Here is a 16,306-nt window from a genome sequence, read left to right on the forward strand (position 1 = left end):
CTTTAATTAGGGGAGACAACATGTACACATACATATAAGACACACACACACACACACACACATATAAGTATACATGAAGAAAAGAAAATGAATACAAGGTAATATGGTGAAAGTAGGAGTGTGTGTGTGTGTGTGTGTGTGTTGTGTGTGTGTGTGTGTGTGTGTGTATGTGGTAGCTCCAGCAGCAAAAGGAGATCACTGCTTCCGGGAGGTAGTGTTTAAGCTGAGCTTTGAAGGAAACTAGACCCAGAAGATTACATTTTAATTGAATCATTTAGATCTGAGGTCCAGCCAACCGTATTTTCTTTTTTAAGGAACTTCAATGAATTGGTGATCTCATCAGCGTGTTTACTCTAAAGTCTAAACCCCATGTGCTTTCTCATCCCATGCAATTCTCATCTGGGGCTAATTGGACATTTTAAACTAGAGGTCCTGGAGACATCCCAAATTCAACATATCCAAAAGAGAACTCAGTATCTTTCCCCATTAACTTCCCTATTTCTGTCAAAGGCACTACCAGGCTCTCAGGTTCATAATCTCAATGGGTGTCATTCCCCCACTCCTTACTCCTCACCCCCTATGTCCAGTCAGTTGTCAAATCTTGCCGTTTTGATTTCCACAAATCTCTGGCATCCTCCCCGCCCCCATTCTCTTTGCCACCTATTCTGGCCCTCACCACTTCCGACTTAGATTCATTGAAATAGCTTCTGATTAGTCTTCTTGACTTAGGTCTCTTGCCATTCCAGTCCATCTTATAGTCTGTGGTCAAAGTCATCTTGGTTAAGTGCAAATCTGACCATGCCCCTATTTTACTCACCAGACTCCAATGGTTCTCTATTATCTTTAGGATGAAAAAAGAAACTTCTTGGCTTGGTTTTCAAAATCCTTCACAATCTGTCCCAAACCAATCTTTCTAGTTGCACCATCTATCCCTCCTGTACTCTATGATCTAGCCAAGCTATGAAGTATAGCTTGCTTTGAGAAAACCTGATTGAGAGAAGAATAAATTCATTACAAAATGAATCTCCATGGAAAAACTTCCACCCAGGCTTCCCTTTAAAGAGGACTGTCCAGGTAGCTAAATGGCACAGTGGACAGAGCACCAGGTCTGAAGTTAGGAAGACCTGAGTTCAAACCCAGCCTCAGATACTTACTAGCTGTATGACCCTGGGCAAATCACTTTACCCTATTTGCCTCAGTTTCCTCACCTGTAAAATGAGCTGAAGACAGAAATGGAAAACCACTCCAATATCTTTGCCATGAAAACCCCAAAGGGGGTCGCAAAGAGTTGTCCCAGACTGGACAACAACAATAACAGATAAAATCCCAGAACTAGAGCTGGAAGGGACCTGACGCCACCTAATCCAACCTCCTCATTTTATAGATGAGAAAACTGAGGCTTAAATGATTTGCCCCAAAATACCTTCCCTTCTTATAGTGCCTATAAGTATATACTTATCTTATGCAAAGTCACCTTAAGCAATATCTTTTTGTGATCATATCTTTAACATAGTATGACCATATAGCATGGTTTTACCCATCACTCACTTAGAACATTTTAAACAATTCCCTTATGGCATTAACTGACCCCATCACGGCATTGTTTTGCCAACAATGTGGTCGTTTGTTTTTTTTTTTAACAGAAGTGAATAATGACCTCATCAATCAGTCTTTGGCAGAGTGTGCTTGTTCTCATTTAGAGAAGCCAGAAGGTGTAGTGGAAGGAATGTTGACTTTGAAGCTGGGAGACATCTGGGTTCAAGCTACTAGCTCCATGACCTTGAACAAGACCCTTACTATCTCTGTGCCACAGTTTCATCATTAACACAACAAACATAATAATATCTGCTTGGTGTCTACCTTATACAGTCAATCACCATGAAGCCACCATGATTATCATGCTGCTTGATGCCTGTAAAACCATAGTCAGTCAGTCAATAAATATTTGTTAAATTCCTACTATGTGCCAGGAGGCACCTGGGTAGGTCAGTGAATACAGAACTGGGCCTGGAGTCAGAAAGACCTAAGTTCAAATCCAACCTCAGATACTTATTAGCTTTGTGATCCTGGCCAAGTCACTTAACCTCTGTTTGACTTAATCTCCTGGAGAAGGAAATGGCAAACTACTCCAGTATCTTCAGAAAGAAACAGTATTGACGTGCTATGGTCCATGGGGTCACAAAAAGTCCGACGTGACTGAAAAACAACTATGTATCAGGCACTGTGCTAAGTGCTGGCCCTTAATGTTAGCAGTCATCGTTTAGAGGGTTCTGACTACTTGATAATGAAAGGGGTGAGGAGATTATATTTGGTAAAGTACTTCCAGGTCAACTCCATCATGAAGGAAAACAGAAAGTCCTAACATGAGTCAACAGGCAAAGTGGTTGGTTGCAAAAATTCACTTGATAGTGTACTTCTTAGGAGCATTCTCTGATGACTTGAATTCTAGCAAAGCCAAAGCATTCCCGACATCTACAAACATTAATTCCCTTTTTGAGAGGTGCCCTGGCTCAGGGTGTGGATATGGTAGATAAATGTGTGAAGCAGCCATCAGTGTCTTTGGATTCTACCATCTTGAGAGAAGTGTTCCCCACAATTCTTAATTCTGAGGCTCTTTTTGATTCCAGGTTTGTGATGCTATGATCTTCTTCAATGGGAGCCTGAGCAAAACCTTTAGTAATAGAAAGATTCATTTTGTAATCACAATTTATTTTCTTCTATATCAGGTTTTTTCAAAGCAAGCTACACTTACAAGAATAGGGGCACCAACACGCATGTAGCTCTGGCATAAATTGCATTGGAAAATGATCCATACCATCTAGTCTGACCCTGGCCAAATAGTGGCACTTGAAAATCAAAAGTTCTCTTTGAAGCATCTTCACATTTCATAGGGCCACCAGCTTCCATGTAATGCGTCAATCCCAAATTTGCCCAAATTAACCCAGAACTTGTACGAAGCCCAGGAAGTGAGTAGTCTATTTAGAGTAGATGAGCAATCTCTTGAGGGCCTCCCATTTTCCATAGATCTGGTTAAGAACAGCAGGGAGTCATTTTTCCTTGCTAAGTAAGTGGAAAACCAACAGTAGAAAATACGGAGTCCAATAAAGTGATTTTCCAAAAGCCAGTCGTGTCACATCCCTACTAATAAACTCCGGTGGCTTCTGATTGCCTCCAGGATCAAATGCAAAATTTCTGTTTGGCCCCTTCATAACCAAGCCCCCTCCAACCTTTCCAGTCTTCTTATGCCTTACTCTCCATCATATACTCTTTGATCCACTGACACCAGCCTCCCAGCTATTCCAAGAACAAGACACTCCATCTCCTGGATCCAGGCAGATGTATTTTCTCTGGCTATGTCCAAATGCCTGCAACACCCTCCCTTCTTTGCTCTGCTTTCTGACTTCCCTAGCTTCCTTTAAGTCCAACTAAAATCTCATCTCCTCCAGGAAGCTTTTCCCAATCCCTCTTACTTCCAATGCCTTCCCTCTGTTAATTAATTCCTATTTATCCTATATATATCTATATATCTATATCTATCTATATCTATCTATTATGTATATATATATATATATATATTTGTTTCCCTTATTAGATTATAAGTTCTTTAAGGGAGGGGGCTGTCTTTTGCCTCTTTTTGTATCCCAAGTGCTTAGTCTGAAACATATTGGGCATTTAATAAATGCGTATTGATTGATTCATTGATTAACATTGATTGTATCCAAAGATGTGGTCCTGGTTGTAGAGGCCTGAAGCAAAAAATGTTAGTGGCACTGATAGGTGTTTTTGAGAGTCCTAATATTTTGGGTGGGGGAAGGATGTCAGTAATCACAAGGCAAAGTAAACTAGCCAAAAGAAAAGTGAAGAATAAATATCCCAAAGTATAAAATTTGAGAATTTGAGATGCCAACCCTCTTACTGTCTCTGGTTTTGATGCAAAAAACACTAAAGGCTTGGAAAGGTGTGCTGAGCTCCAAGGTGCAGTCATGGTCGATTCTGAATAGAATTACTGCTCTAGGCACAAGTTCTGGAGAAGCCTTTTTAAATCAAGGCACAAGTTTATTAAACTGTACAATTTGATTTTATAGAGTAGAACCATCTCCAATAGTGGAGAAATGAAATACAAGAATCACAGAATTATAGCATGGAAAGGAATCTAAAATCCAGTACAATGTTCCACCCAGTGATTGAAGCCCTTCTCTAGCACCCACGACTGGGGGTGCCAATGGGGAGGTCACCACTTTGTGAGGCATCCTCTTTCCTTATTTGATGGCTCTAAATTGTAAAAAGCACTGCCTTTTATTAACCTAGCATCTGCCTCCTTGTGATTTAGAATCATCGAGTAGGAAAAGACTCTAGAAAATCATTTCATACAACTCCTTCAAATTATAGTTGAGGAAACCGAGGCTCAGAGAGAGGATCTGACTTGCCCTAGGTCAGACATTGCATTATTGATAATAATGGCTCCTACAACTTGATTGCAATATGGAAATAATCTACTATCACTCAGCTAGGCCGTATTAGAGCAAATTTTGTTGTTTTTCAGTCATATCTGACTCTTCATGACCCTCTTTGGGGGCCTTTTGGGGGCATTTCCTTCTCTAGCTCATTTTACAGATGAGGAACAGAGGTAAATAAGGTTAAGTGACTTGCCCAGGGTCACCTAGCTAGTAAGTGTCTGAGGCCAGATTTGGACTCGAGTCTTCCTGACTCCAGGTGTTCTATCCACTGCAACACATAGCTGCCCTTGGAGGAGAATAAAGACAAACTATGTCCACAGCCTTCCATCCTCCCTCACTTTTGCCATGCTCTTTACCCTGCCCCCACCTGTAGGTCACAGGTCATCTTTACACTGAGCCTGCGGTAGCTTCCCCTGCTATGACTAGGCCCCATTGGTCACATCCTTGCCTTCTAGCTCAGGCATGTCAGAGCCTGGGCTGTGGCCCTGGAGAACATGGACCCTGGAGATTGAGGCAGTAGGGGCAAGAAACTGAATTGTGATATCTGATTTCTTTGCCTCACTGCATTATGAACCCAGGAGTTCATGTGGTCATAGATTTAGAGTTAGAAGAAATCTTAAAGGCTATCAAAATAAGCACCCTTAGACACAGAGAGATTAAAGACTTGTGAGTTACACCATGAGTGACTAGGGGTCACATACTAGTAACTACCTGAGGCAGGATCTGAACTCAGGTCTTCCTGACTCCAAGTCCAGCATTCTACTATTCTACTTCCTATGCTACCTCTTAAACTGCAGGTACCGTGAGCTGTACTTGAGCCTATAATGGGAAACTCCATTGGATTTCAGGTCTAAAGCCTTACCCCAGCATAGTCATCTCAAAGCTTGGCCTCCTGGCTCTAACTCCAGCACTGGTCTCTCTACCCACTATATCATGTTACCTCTGAATAATAATAATAAGAATAACTCACATTTATAGAGAGCTTTAAGTTTATGAAGTTCGACTGCGAGCTGACTGGGGATCATCCTCTTGGACTCCAGTTAACTGAGGCAGCAACATTGACACGGGGTCAGAAGTTGTTCGGGCCTGGGGACGCCCCCATGGCTTTTACAGCCTCACAGGAACAAATCTCAATGCTTCTTCCTTCTGTGAATATATGAAGTTACTTATAGTATCACTCATCTTATTTCTAGCTAAACAGAAAGAAAAAAGCAGAAAGTAGTATTTGTATTCTCCTGCAAATTGAGAGCAGAGGTATAGAGCCCCTTCCAGTCTTTGTTCTAAGAACTTCTGGATAGGGAAGCCTAATTACCAGCTCATGTGCAGAGGGAATTTCTGCCCAAGGTCTGCCATGACTTGTAATAAGGAGGGAACCAGATTATGAAAATGAATTGAAAAAAAGAAACCCTTAAAGGTCATCTAGTCACCTTTCCTTGCCATCCCTTTATTGTTTCCTGTAATAAATCCTTTATTCATCTATTTTTAAACATTTTAAAGAAAGAGCATTTCCCTCTTCCTCTGCCCTTCTTGTGGACGATGCTCCAGCAGCCTTTGGTTTTCACAGTGAGAAAATTTTTCATGATACAAATATTTATAGACTTCTTATCCTTCTCCCTCACCTGAGTCATTCCTTAGCCAAATGACCCCTCTAACTACTTTAATCTTGCCTCATAAATCATTTGCAGGCTCTTAATCATTGGTGCTGCTTCCTTTTCCACCCCTTCTAATTGATCAACCACTTTCTGGGTTCTGAAGTGCTCAAAGCTGAAAGCAAGGTTTTTGTCCAGGCCTGCTTTCAGGGCCCTGTCTTGGGCCTGCACACCTTAAAGAACCCCAAGTGGGAATCTGAAAACTCCAGCAAGCCAGTCACTCAGCTCCCAGTACCTGGCGTCGCCTCAGCATGCCCACTTAATAGAAAATATACAGCTCTTAAATTGCAACAATTCAATCTCCAGGACTCAGAATGGTCCAAGCAGTAAGTAAAATATACATCTGACTTTGCCAGGCACTTAATTAGGCAGGAGTTCCAAGCAGTGATAAGGTTCAGCTCAACTGTGAGGAGCCTCAGGCCTGCTTTTACTTCTTTGGAAGAAAGGCCAGTTGTGCCAAATGTGAGTTTCTGAAAAAAGCAGGGAAGTGGTGCTTGCAAGACCCTTGAGTGCTTGAATATTCACTCTCCTGCTTAGGTATACATTCCTTTCAATAGTGTTCAGAACTGCTGAAGAGAGCAGGACTCCGGGAACTGGACTACAAGAACATTCCGAAGAGAATTTATCACTTAGGCTGGCTTGGCAAACCGCTGTTAGGGGACTTTCCAGCACTTGACCTAATTACACTGGGGAAAAATGCACCAGCAATCTATACCTAACCTCAAGCTTCTTCATGATAAATAGGTTCTAAAATGCTTTATAAATCTCTTAAAAGAAAAAAAAAAGATGGGTAGAAAGGAGTCTGGCATTTCAGCAAGTGGGCTTTGCATTCTGGGATATATGCATCATGGTTTCCTGAGGATTCAGTCAGGCATGTTTGGAAATCTTCCTGGTGTGGTAGACTTGGCTATACTTGCAGATCTATCAATGGGTGACCCACGGAAAGTCATTTTGTTTCCATGGTTTTAGAAGCCATGTCACTCTGTTACTTTCAGGCCATTTATTCTTCATTCCCATAATAACCAGGTGCTGATAAGTTGGCTGCAAAAATACATTTTATGCCAAGTTTTGCCTGAAGTCAAAACAAAGACACATATTTAAAAAAATGTTAATTACCTATTTTGATGATTTAAGTTTTTTTTCCATCCTTCAAGGATTTGTGATTTAATCAGTAAGGGTAACTGCTCCACCAATTGCAAGTTACAATCCCTCTGTAATTTCACAGATACTCTTTGAGAGCTGCTGTAAGTGGAAAATTCTGGTGATGAGCCTTTCTGCACCAGCTAAGCTGATCCCCAGTTAACACATACACTGTCCATTGATGAGCTCTTCCTCGGAAGTTTAGAGTCTAAATCTTGCTAGAATCTCCTAGAAGTTGTGCTCTACCAGCGTAGCCTTTGAGAACCTTGGACCAACCTCCATGCCAAGATGAGGCATTGGAGGAAGATATTAGTTGAGTGGTGATTGACAAAGAAATATTATCAAAAGACCACAAGGTGGAGGTTTTATAGATTGTCTAACTATGCAAGAGGGAAAAATGAAATAGGTGATCAATGTTGCCCAATTATTACACGCAGTTGAATGGGCAACCTATTGAGTTAGTCTATGGCTTGGGTCAGAATCAAAAAGGAGAAGATAAAGCTAAATCAAGGCATAATTGATAAAACGCTGTTTAGAGTCAAGAAGAGCTGTGTTCCAACCTCTAACACTTAGCAGTATTGTGACGCTGACAAAGGTGCCTTTTTCTCTCTGAGCTTCGGACAGTTCCCAAGAAAATGAGTTTTGATATGAGTTGGTAAAAGTTCTCACACCAGGAGTCTCCCAAACTGATGAAATTGTAGTTGTTTCTCATGATCACCTGGTGTTGTTACATGGGTATGGGTCATGCAGCACTTCAATCTCAAAAGAACTGAAATTTCAGGTGACTCAGTGGGAACTGGAAAGATTCACAGTTGGTGTTTATCAACTGAAATCTACTACTAGCAATGATATGTAGGTAGTAAATAGAGCAATGGACTTGGGGTTAAGAAGACCTGAATTCAAGCTCTGCTTCAAACAATTACTAACTCTGTGACCCTGGGGAAAGCACTTAATCTCTCTGTCTCATCTTTCTCAGTTGTAAAGTGGGGATAATGATAGCACCCACCTCACAGGATTATTGTGAGAAAAAAATGAGATCGTATTTGTAAAGTGTCTTGTAAACCTTTAAGTGACATATAAATGAAAGCTATCATTACTGAAAAATTATATAAAAGACAACATGAGGGGCACATATGACCAGAAAATGAAGTGGGCCAGTCATGTTGCAAGACGGATGGATAACAAAAGGACAGCCTAGTTATTGTATTGGTATCTGTACGATAGCAGAAGAAGCAAGAAGAACCAGATGGCCTCCATCTTGGATGAAGGACCCAGTGGAGGATTTATGGAGAGAAATGGACAAGAATCACCTGGAATTGGATGGTATGAATGAGTTCTGGCCAGTGATGTGCTGATAAATGTTTAACGACCAGCTTACTGAGTATATGTATGTGGTTGTGTGTATGTATATATGTATATACATGCACACACACATACACTCACACACACACACACGTATATATATATACATATATGGAGAGAGAGAGAGAGAGAGAGAGAGAGAGAGAGAGAGAGAGAGAGAGAAAGAGAGAGAGTGAGCAAGAGAGCACCCTGGTTGTAACCTAAGCTAATGGAAGAAGTACCTGCACAAATGAAATCACAGATTCTTAGTAATATTGAAGGCAGAGGTTTGCAACAAGAATCTCTCAGTCAGCAGGGAGATATGTATGTTTAGAAGTAGGAAATGGTTATCTCTGGTGTACAACTTTTCCCCCAAGAATAATGGGCACTTCAGAAAGTGTCTTGATTGCTCTTGGAGACTGAGGGGCAGGTTGTGGGGAAAATTTCTATTTTTATAGAACCTAACTACTGTTGTACAGTGAGCAACTAGGTGTCACAGTGAATAAGAGTGCCAGGCTTAGAGTCAGGAAGACTCATCTTCTTGAGCTCAAATCTGGCCTCAGATACTTATTAGCTATGTGACCCTGGGAAAGTCACTTCACCCTGTTTGCCTCAGTTTCCTCATCTGTAAAATGAACTGAAGAAGGAAATGTACATATACATATATTTATATGTGTTTGCATGTATGCACCACATACTTTTAAGTTAAATCTGCATAATTAACATTTTCCCATCACTTTTGTTAAGTCTAAACAATTAACAAAACAGTAAATCAATCCCTGATTTGAAGTGTCTGCTGATTTCCAAGGCATAATTTCTCCCATTAAAATTTTAATAATCACTTCTCTAGAGCCAGTAAGAGCCCTGGTTGTGACCTAGGTTAATGGAGGAAGTGCCTGCACTAATGAAATCACAGATTCTTAGTAATATTGAAACACAGCAGAGGTTTGCTACAAAAATCTCTCAGGCAGCAGGGAGATATGTACACTTAGAAGTAGGAAATGGTTATCTCTAATGCAGGACTTAGTCTCCAAGAATAAGAAGGGGAGCACTTTCCAGGGAAGCTCCAGGAGCTAACCTTTCACCAGCACAAGAGTTCATCTTGGCAGCCCCACCAATCCTTGAGGCTCACCATATTAATGCCTAACTCAGTGTGGACAGTGGATCTGCTCAGAACTCCCAAGCTCAAGATATCCACTAGCCTCAGGCTCCCTCAAGAGCTGGAATTCCCATTGGGCATCAGTGTGTTCAAGGGTTCATGGAAAATACAGGATGTTCCGAAAGTCTTAGTGCTGTTTAAAGTTATTAAAACTTTGTAAGCTATTACATTTCTAAGCTACTAACCTATTAATAGCTTAAAACAGCACCAAAACTTTTGGGACACCTTGTATTTTCATGACTCCTCTACAGTGTTGACCCAGTCCATCAGAGGCCTCTTTCTGGTTTCTTGACCTTAGAAGTATGATTTCATCCCTCACAACAGCCCTTTGCTACTTCTCTTTCTTTCTATATAACCAGCTCATCTCTTTTTTATTTTTTATTTTTTACTGCTTCTGGTACATGAGTCATCATTGGGAACATGCTAAAACCTGTGTCCTCTCACCATGTGTCTTTCCATCATCCTTTAGATTGTTTGTATTTTTAAAAATTCTTTTGAGATTCATGATTTCCAGGTGTGGATCATTCGATGCACAATTTATCAAATGTGATTCAGCTTGAATTCTGCCTACTAGTCAATTATGGACCTAGGTCACTATCTATATGCTTCATAGATCTCTGTGCTTTGAACAGAAATGGAGGCCAAAAGAGAATAATCATAGAGATGGCGACAGAGACACAGATGGAGAAAGAGACAGAGACCTAGAGATAGAAATAAGGATGGAGAGGTGGACTTACTCAGTGGACTGACTTTCTAACGACATGTCATAATTTGAGCAACTTAAACTCCTGTTTGTTTGTTTGTTTTGCTTTGTCTTGTTTTTATCAAGAGACAATTCAAGTTCATTGACAGTCTAAAAACTGTTCTCTTTTCTCCATTCCTACCACCTGCCACCGTCATGACAGAAGTCAAAGGGTGCTACCCAGAACCACCTGGGATGTTAAACCCCTATTTGAATGTTCACTTTGGTATTTAAAGTAGGACATCAATCCTTGCCTCACTTTTAGCTGTCTACCAAGACACCTACTCTTTCCAGCCAACAGAGGAAAGACAGTCAGGAGCGGATTCGTTGGAAATAATATTGGCCTATGAACCAGAAAAACTGAGTTTCAATCCTCTCTTATGTGGCCTCTTAGCCCCTACAATCTCTCACTTGGCAAATGCAGACGTTAGGCTAATTCATCTTGGAGATTTCTTCTAGCTCTAACATTCTGTAGAATAGCTCTGAGTGACACAAGGTCATTGTTTCCATAGATTAGCCCTATATGGAGAACAGAAGCTGGTTGTATCTTGCCAAGATGCCATGAACCAAAACTTTCCTAGATAAAACAGTTTGACTTTTGAGAACCCCCTTCACATAAATAACCAAATGAATATGAATTATGCCTTGATTTTCAATCTTAGTAGTTACAATCCACCATTATAATGCAATATCTCACTAGGAACAATGAAGAGTCTTCTTATAGACATACATAGTCCCTTAGCCTGGCGTTCTTTGTCAGAATGATGAAACAAACTCTGGAGAAAAAACTGTCACCTCACCAATTAGACTTGTTCTGCATAGCTCCTGAGGGGAGAATTTGGGCTAATGGGGAGAGGTTAGGTGTCATGTTTCAGCTCAGTGCTACCAATACTTTTCTAACAATTAAATCTGTCCCCAAAGTGTAATATCTTACTACATGCATCCAATAAAGAAGGGGTAGGGGTTAATGCCCTCCAAGCTCCCTTCCACCTTCTTAGATTCTATGAATTTAGTTCCATGGAAGACACTTTCTGTAGTGTTCATGGACTCACATCTTGATTGCTCTTGGAGATTGAGTATTGGTGGCAGGAACCACTGACTGTGGTGAAAATATCAGGCCTAGAGTCAGGAAAACTCATCTTCTGGAGTTCAAATCTGGCCTCAGACACTTACTAGCTGTATGATCCTGGGCAAGTCACTTTTCCCTGTTTGCCTCAGTTTTTTCATCTGTAGAATGAGCTGGAGAAGGAAATGGCAAACCACTTTAGTATCTTTGCCGAGAGAACCCCAAATGGTGTCACAAAGAGTTGGGCATGACTGAACAACAATAAAACCATTATGCCAAAAATTTCCCTTTGACCTTGGTCTTTTCCCTACTACATTTTCTACCCTTGACTGTCAGATGAACCCAGAATCCTTATGGGAGTAAAACATGATGAATAAAGCAGATCTCTCTGGCGTCCCACATCCAAAAGTAGGCCAGCTTTGGGACATAGATCTTCTCAAGCAAATTCAAACCCAAGCAGTCCTTCCTCTCTTGGCCTTTCAAGTCCTCTTCTCAAGTCATTCAGAGAATGTTCTTTATAGAAGCTTTGAACTACACACACCCTGAAGCTTACATAATTGGGATCCTCATGCCAGAGCTTCTTTTGCTTTCCTTTCTAGAGTGAGCAAATGCAAAGGATCCATGCCCCTTGTGAGAATTATAGAAACCTAGAGAATCAACAGAGTTTCCCTGATTGAAGTAGGAATCCCTTCTACAACATCTCCAATGTACTGGGAGCAATATCCTCACCCAAGGTCCTCATACAAGTTGGGTTACTTTTTCCTCAATTAGTACTGGGACTATCTTGGAGACATGGTTGGCTCAAAGGACCAAGTTGGCTCAAGATCACCTCCTCATTGAGTACAAAGCAGACATAAAGCATTCTAGAGTGCTAGACATAGCAAATAGCTAGACAAAGCACTCTAGAAGAAACCATTCTGATGCTTAACTGGTGGGAAAATAATGGGCAACTCAATGAAGGGAGTTTCTCTTAGCTAAATAAACTTTGGCTGTCCACAATGCCTATCCTTGTTGAATATTCTACTGATATGGCTATATAAATCTGCTGTTGTTAACTATTGAAGGAGATATAAGCAAAGGTTATTGAAAGATGTTTAACAACTGGCTCTCTAAAAAAAATTGTATGTACAACACACTTTAAAGTTAAATCTACGGGTAGCTAGGTGGTGCAGTGGAAGAGGACCTGAGTTCAAATCTTACCTCAGACACTTACTAGCTGTGTGATTATGAGCAAATCACTTAACCCTGACTGCCTCTAAAAAAAAAAGGTTAAATCTATATTATTAACGTTTTCTCTATTACTTTCTTAAGACTAGACAATCAAGAAAACAATGGGTCAAGCCCTGATATGAAGCATTTTCTAATTCCAAGGTATAACCGCCTTATACTTAAGAGCTGGTACAAGCTAGTTCCAGCACACCACTGCCTATGAGTGTCTCATTTCATTGTAATACTGGACATAAACTCCCAGGGGACTGCCCTGAGTCAGGCCCACCCTGGAATCACTAAATAAATTACCATCCAGTCTTCACATGAAGACCTCTTGGACCAGGAAACTCACTGTTCCTCTAGGCAGCCTATCCCACTTTGGGAAAACTCCAATTGTTAGAAAAAGTTCCCTTTTATTGACTGGAAATCATACTCCCTGTAACTTCTACTCATTAGACCTTGTTCTGCCCTCGGGGCAGAATAAGTCGATTGCCTCTTATTTGCTACAATCCTTCAAATACTTGAAGAGAGAATTCTGATTAGAAGCCATCATTCAAATAAATGAATCCTACTACTTATTTGAATTTTAGAGTTGGTATTTTTTTTCAAAGTTTCTTCTTGTTATCTCCCCTAAATAGGAGGCAAGGCCTGAGTTAACCCCTTTGCTGGCCCATAGACAGAAGAGCCTGGTCTGCACAAGCTCTTCCTTTCCACCAATAACAAATGAGTTCATTGCCTGGCTGTAAAACATATCCCAAGGCAATCTGTTGGCATTTGGACTTGGCTTCCACATGTATTATTTCCACCAAGTCAGAACACAGTAGTTTCCATCTCATGAGCATTTATGTGAGCCCTCTGCACATCTGTAAGTCCCTGTTTACAGATGTGTAGGAAGCTTTGGTAACTGAAGAAAGACACTGGGATTTTTTATCTTAACATTTCCCTGGTAATCAGCTCCACCCAGTAAATAATAGACTAGGTAAACATCTCCATTTCCAGAAGCCCAAAGTTGCCAGAGACCTCAGAAGCCATCTGGTCCAACCAGAGATCCCCTCTACTCCATACCTTAGAAGTAACCTTTTAGACTTTTCTTGAATACTTTTCATCATGGAGAAACTACTGCCTCCCAAGCCAATCTATTCCACTTCTGGCTACTGAAATTCTTTCACTTACTGCTTCTGGTTTTGCCTTCTAGGGATAAGGGGAAAAAGTTTTATACATAGTCTTTCAAATTCTTGAGTATAGCTATGATAGCCCCACCAAGTCTTTTCTTTTCCAGGCTAAACCTCCTTCAAGTAATCCTCACAACAGCATGAACCTAAGGCCCTCTTACCTAACTTTTTGTTGTCCTCTGGGCAATATTCTAGTTTGTTAATAATCTAAGCATGAGGAAAAGATAATATAGACTGGGTTGACCCAACAGGAATGAAGGCTAAGTGAATCCAAGAGATGGATCAAAGGAAGAACCAGAAAGACTTGGCAACTAATGGGATACAGGGGAACCAGGAGGTTTGATATCAGTCTTCCCACAAAAAATAAGGATGTTGGGCTCAGCAGCTCCTTAAACTATGGTCTAAATTTTCAGTAAGCTTTTTAATGTTGTCCGTTGTATGCCAAGTTGATGATAAATTATGAGGTGAAATCTGCGGAATTATAAGACATTTATATACACATTGAAACTGGGGTAGACAGTGTTCCATACATTGAAAATGTAAGAAAATTTGGTTTTATACAAGTAATTTTCCTTAAATATTTTTATTAAATGTTTAGTGTACAAAGGAAAGAAGAAAAGGAAGACCAGACAGAATCACAAACAGGGCAACTTTGAAAGTCACATGTTGAATTTATAACATTTAAAAAGAAAAGAAAACTATACATAATAGAGATGTATAATTTCATATATAATTCTCTTTGTCTGTTTATTATGTATATGGAAAGCCATCTTCCCCTTGCCTCTTTTTTTGGTATTTGTTAAGTTCATAATAAAAAAAACGTTTAAGAATAAAATGTATTTGGTGGACTAACCAATCCTAGAAAATATTTCCTGTATTGTCTTTTTAATAACAGATATATATTTGGTTGGCAAAATTTGGTTGCCCAGAGAAGTTCATCAATATCATATGCCAGTTCCACCATGGCATGATTGCATGGGCTCTGGATAATGGACTATGCTCTTGTACTTTCTGAGTCATCAGTGGAGAGAAGCAGGGCTGTGTGCTTGCTTCCATGCTTTTTAGCATGATGTTTTCAGCAATGTCGTCAGACTCCTTTAATGAGAACAAAAATGACACCAAGGTCAGCTACCACACTGATGGTAAATTATTTAATTTGAAAAGGCTGTAAGACAAGACTAAAGTGGAGGAAGAGTTGGTGTGTGACTTTTTGTTTGCAAGATGATTATACACTCAACGTAGCCTCTGAGGCTGAGATGCAACAGAATACGGATCTGTTCTCTGCTGCTTATGCTAATTTTGGCCTGACAATCAACACCAAGAAAACAGAAGTTCTCCACCAAACAACACCATATCATCTATCTGTGGAACTCCATTAATTACAGCAAATGTAGAAATTTTGAATGCTGTGGATAAGTTCTCTTACCTTGGCAGTATACTTTCCAGGGATGTCCACAGAGAAGAAGAGGTTGACACACACATTGCCAGAGCTAGCTCAGTCTTTGTGAGGCTCCAAAGGAAAGTATGGGAGAGATGAGGTATCAGGCTGCCTGTCCAGCTAAAGGTCTACAGTATCATTGTTCCGACCTCATTGTTGTATGCCTGTGAAACATGCACAGTATACCAGCTTCATGCCAAGAAAAGGAATCATTTCCACTTGAATTGTCTTAGGAAGAAGCTGAAGATCACCTGATAGGATAAGGTACTGGACACTGAGGTCATTTCTTGAGCTAAACTGCCAAGTGTCCAAGCTCTACTGCAGAGAATGCAACTCTGGTAGGCTGGCCAATGTTGTTTGAATGCCAAACATACATTTGCATAAAAGACTGTTTTGTGGAGAACTCACACAAGGCAAGCACTCACATGGAGGTCACAGGAAGTGATACAAGGACATTCTCAAGGTCTCTATGAAGAAGTATGGAATGAGATATTGCAGACACTGGCACAGGACCACCCAGCATGGTGTGCCCACATCAAAGAAGGCACTGTGCTTTATGAGCAAAGCAGAATTGTAGTAGCTCAGAACAAATATGAGATGCACAAAGTTAGAGACATTACCACTCCAAATGTCCACGTGGACTATTTGTGCCTGACCTTTTGGACCTTGTATTGGTCCGATCAGTCACAGAAGGACACATTGTACCTTAACCCCAAAAAGCTATTTTGGTTTTCTTCAAGCGCGAAGGATAACAACCATCACGTGCACACACCCTTTCCAAATACCCCACCACCATTGGTGTACGTAGAGCATAGGCAGAGATACCTAACTCATGCTCTTTGTAAACTTAGGCCTATTTCTACTTGAATTCAAAACCTAAGGGATATTACAATGAAAAAAGATAAAACAAGAAGGGCTAGGTATGACCAATGT

The 16,306-nt window shown here is 40.6% G+C and overlaps 1 long non-coding RNA gene across 1 annotated transcript; it reads right to left on the bottom strand.

Annotated features, from left to right (window-relative positions):
• Positions 1–318: 318 nt before the first annotated feature.
• Positions 319–15,681, bottom strand: LOC110216626 (uncharacterized). Its single transcript, XR_002326825.2, has 3 exons — positions 15,362–15,681; positions 5,428–5,603; positions 319–987 (listed from the first exon to the last, which is right to left on the bottom strand). It is a non-coding gene; the product is annotated as an uncharacterized LOC110216626 (long non-coding RNA).
• Between the last annotated feature and the right edge of the window lie 625 nt (positions 15,682–16,306).

This window comes from Phascolarctos cinereus, unplaced genomic scaffold, assembly GCF_003287225.1.
Source record: "Phascolarctos cinereus isolate Bilbo 61053 unplaced genomic scaffold, phaCin_HiC Scaffold_4;HRSCAF=312, whole genome shotgun sequence".
NCBI lineage: Eukaryota > Metazoa > Chordata > Mammalia > Diprotodontia > Phascolarctidae > Phascolarctos > Phascolarctos cinereus.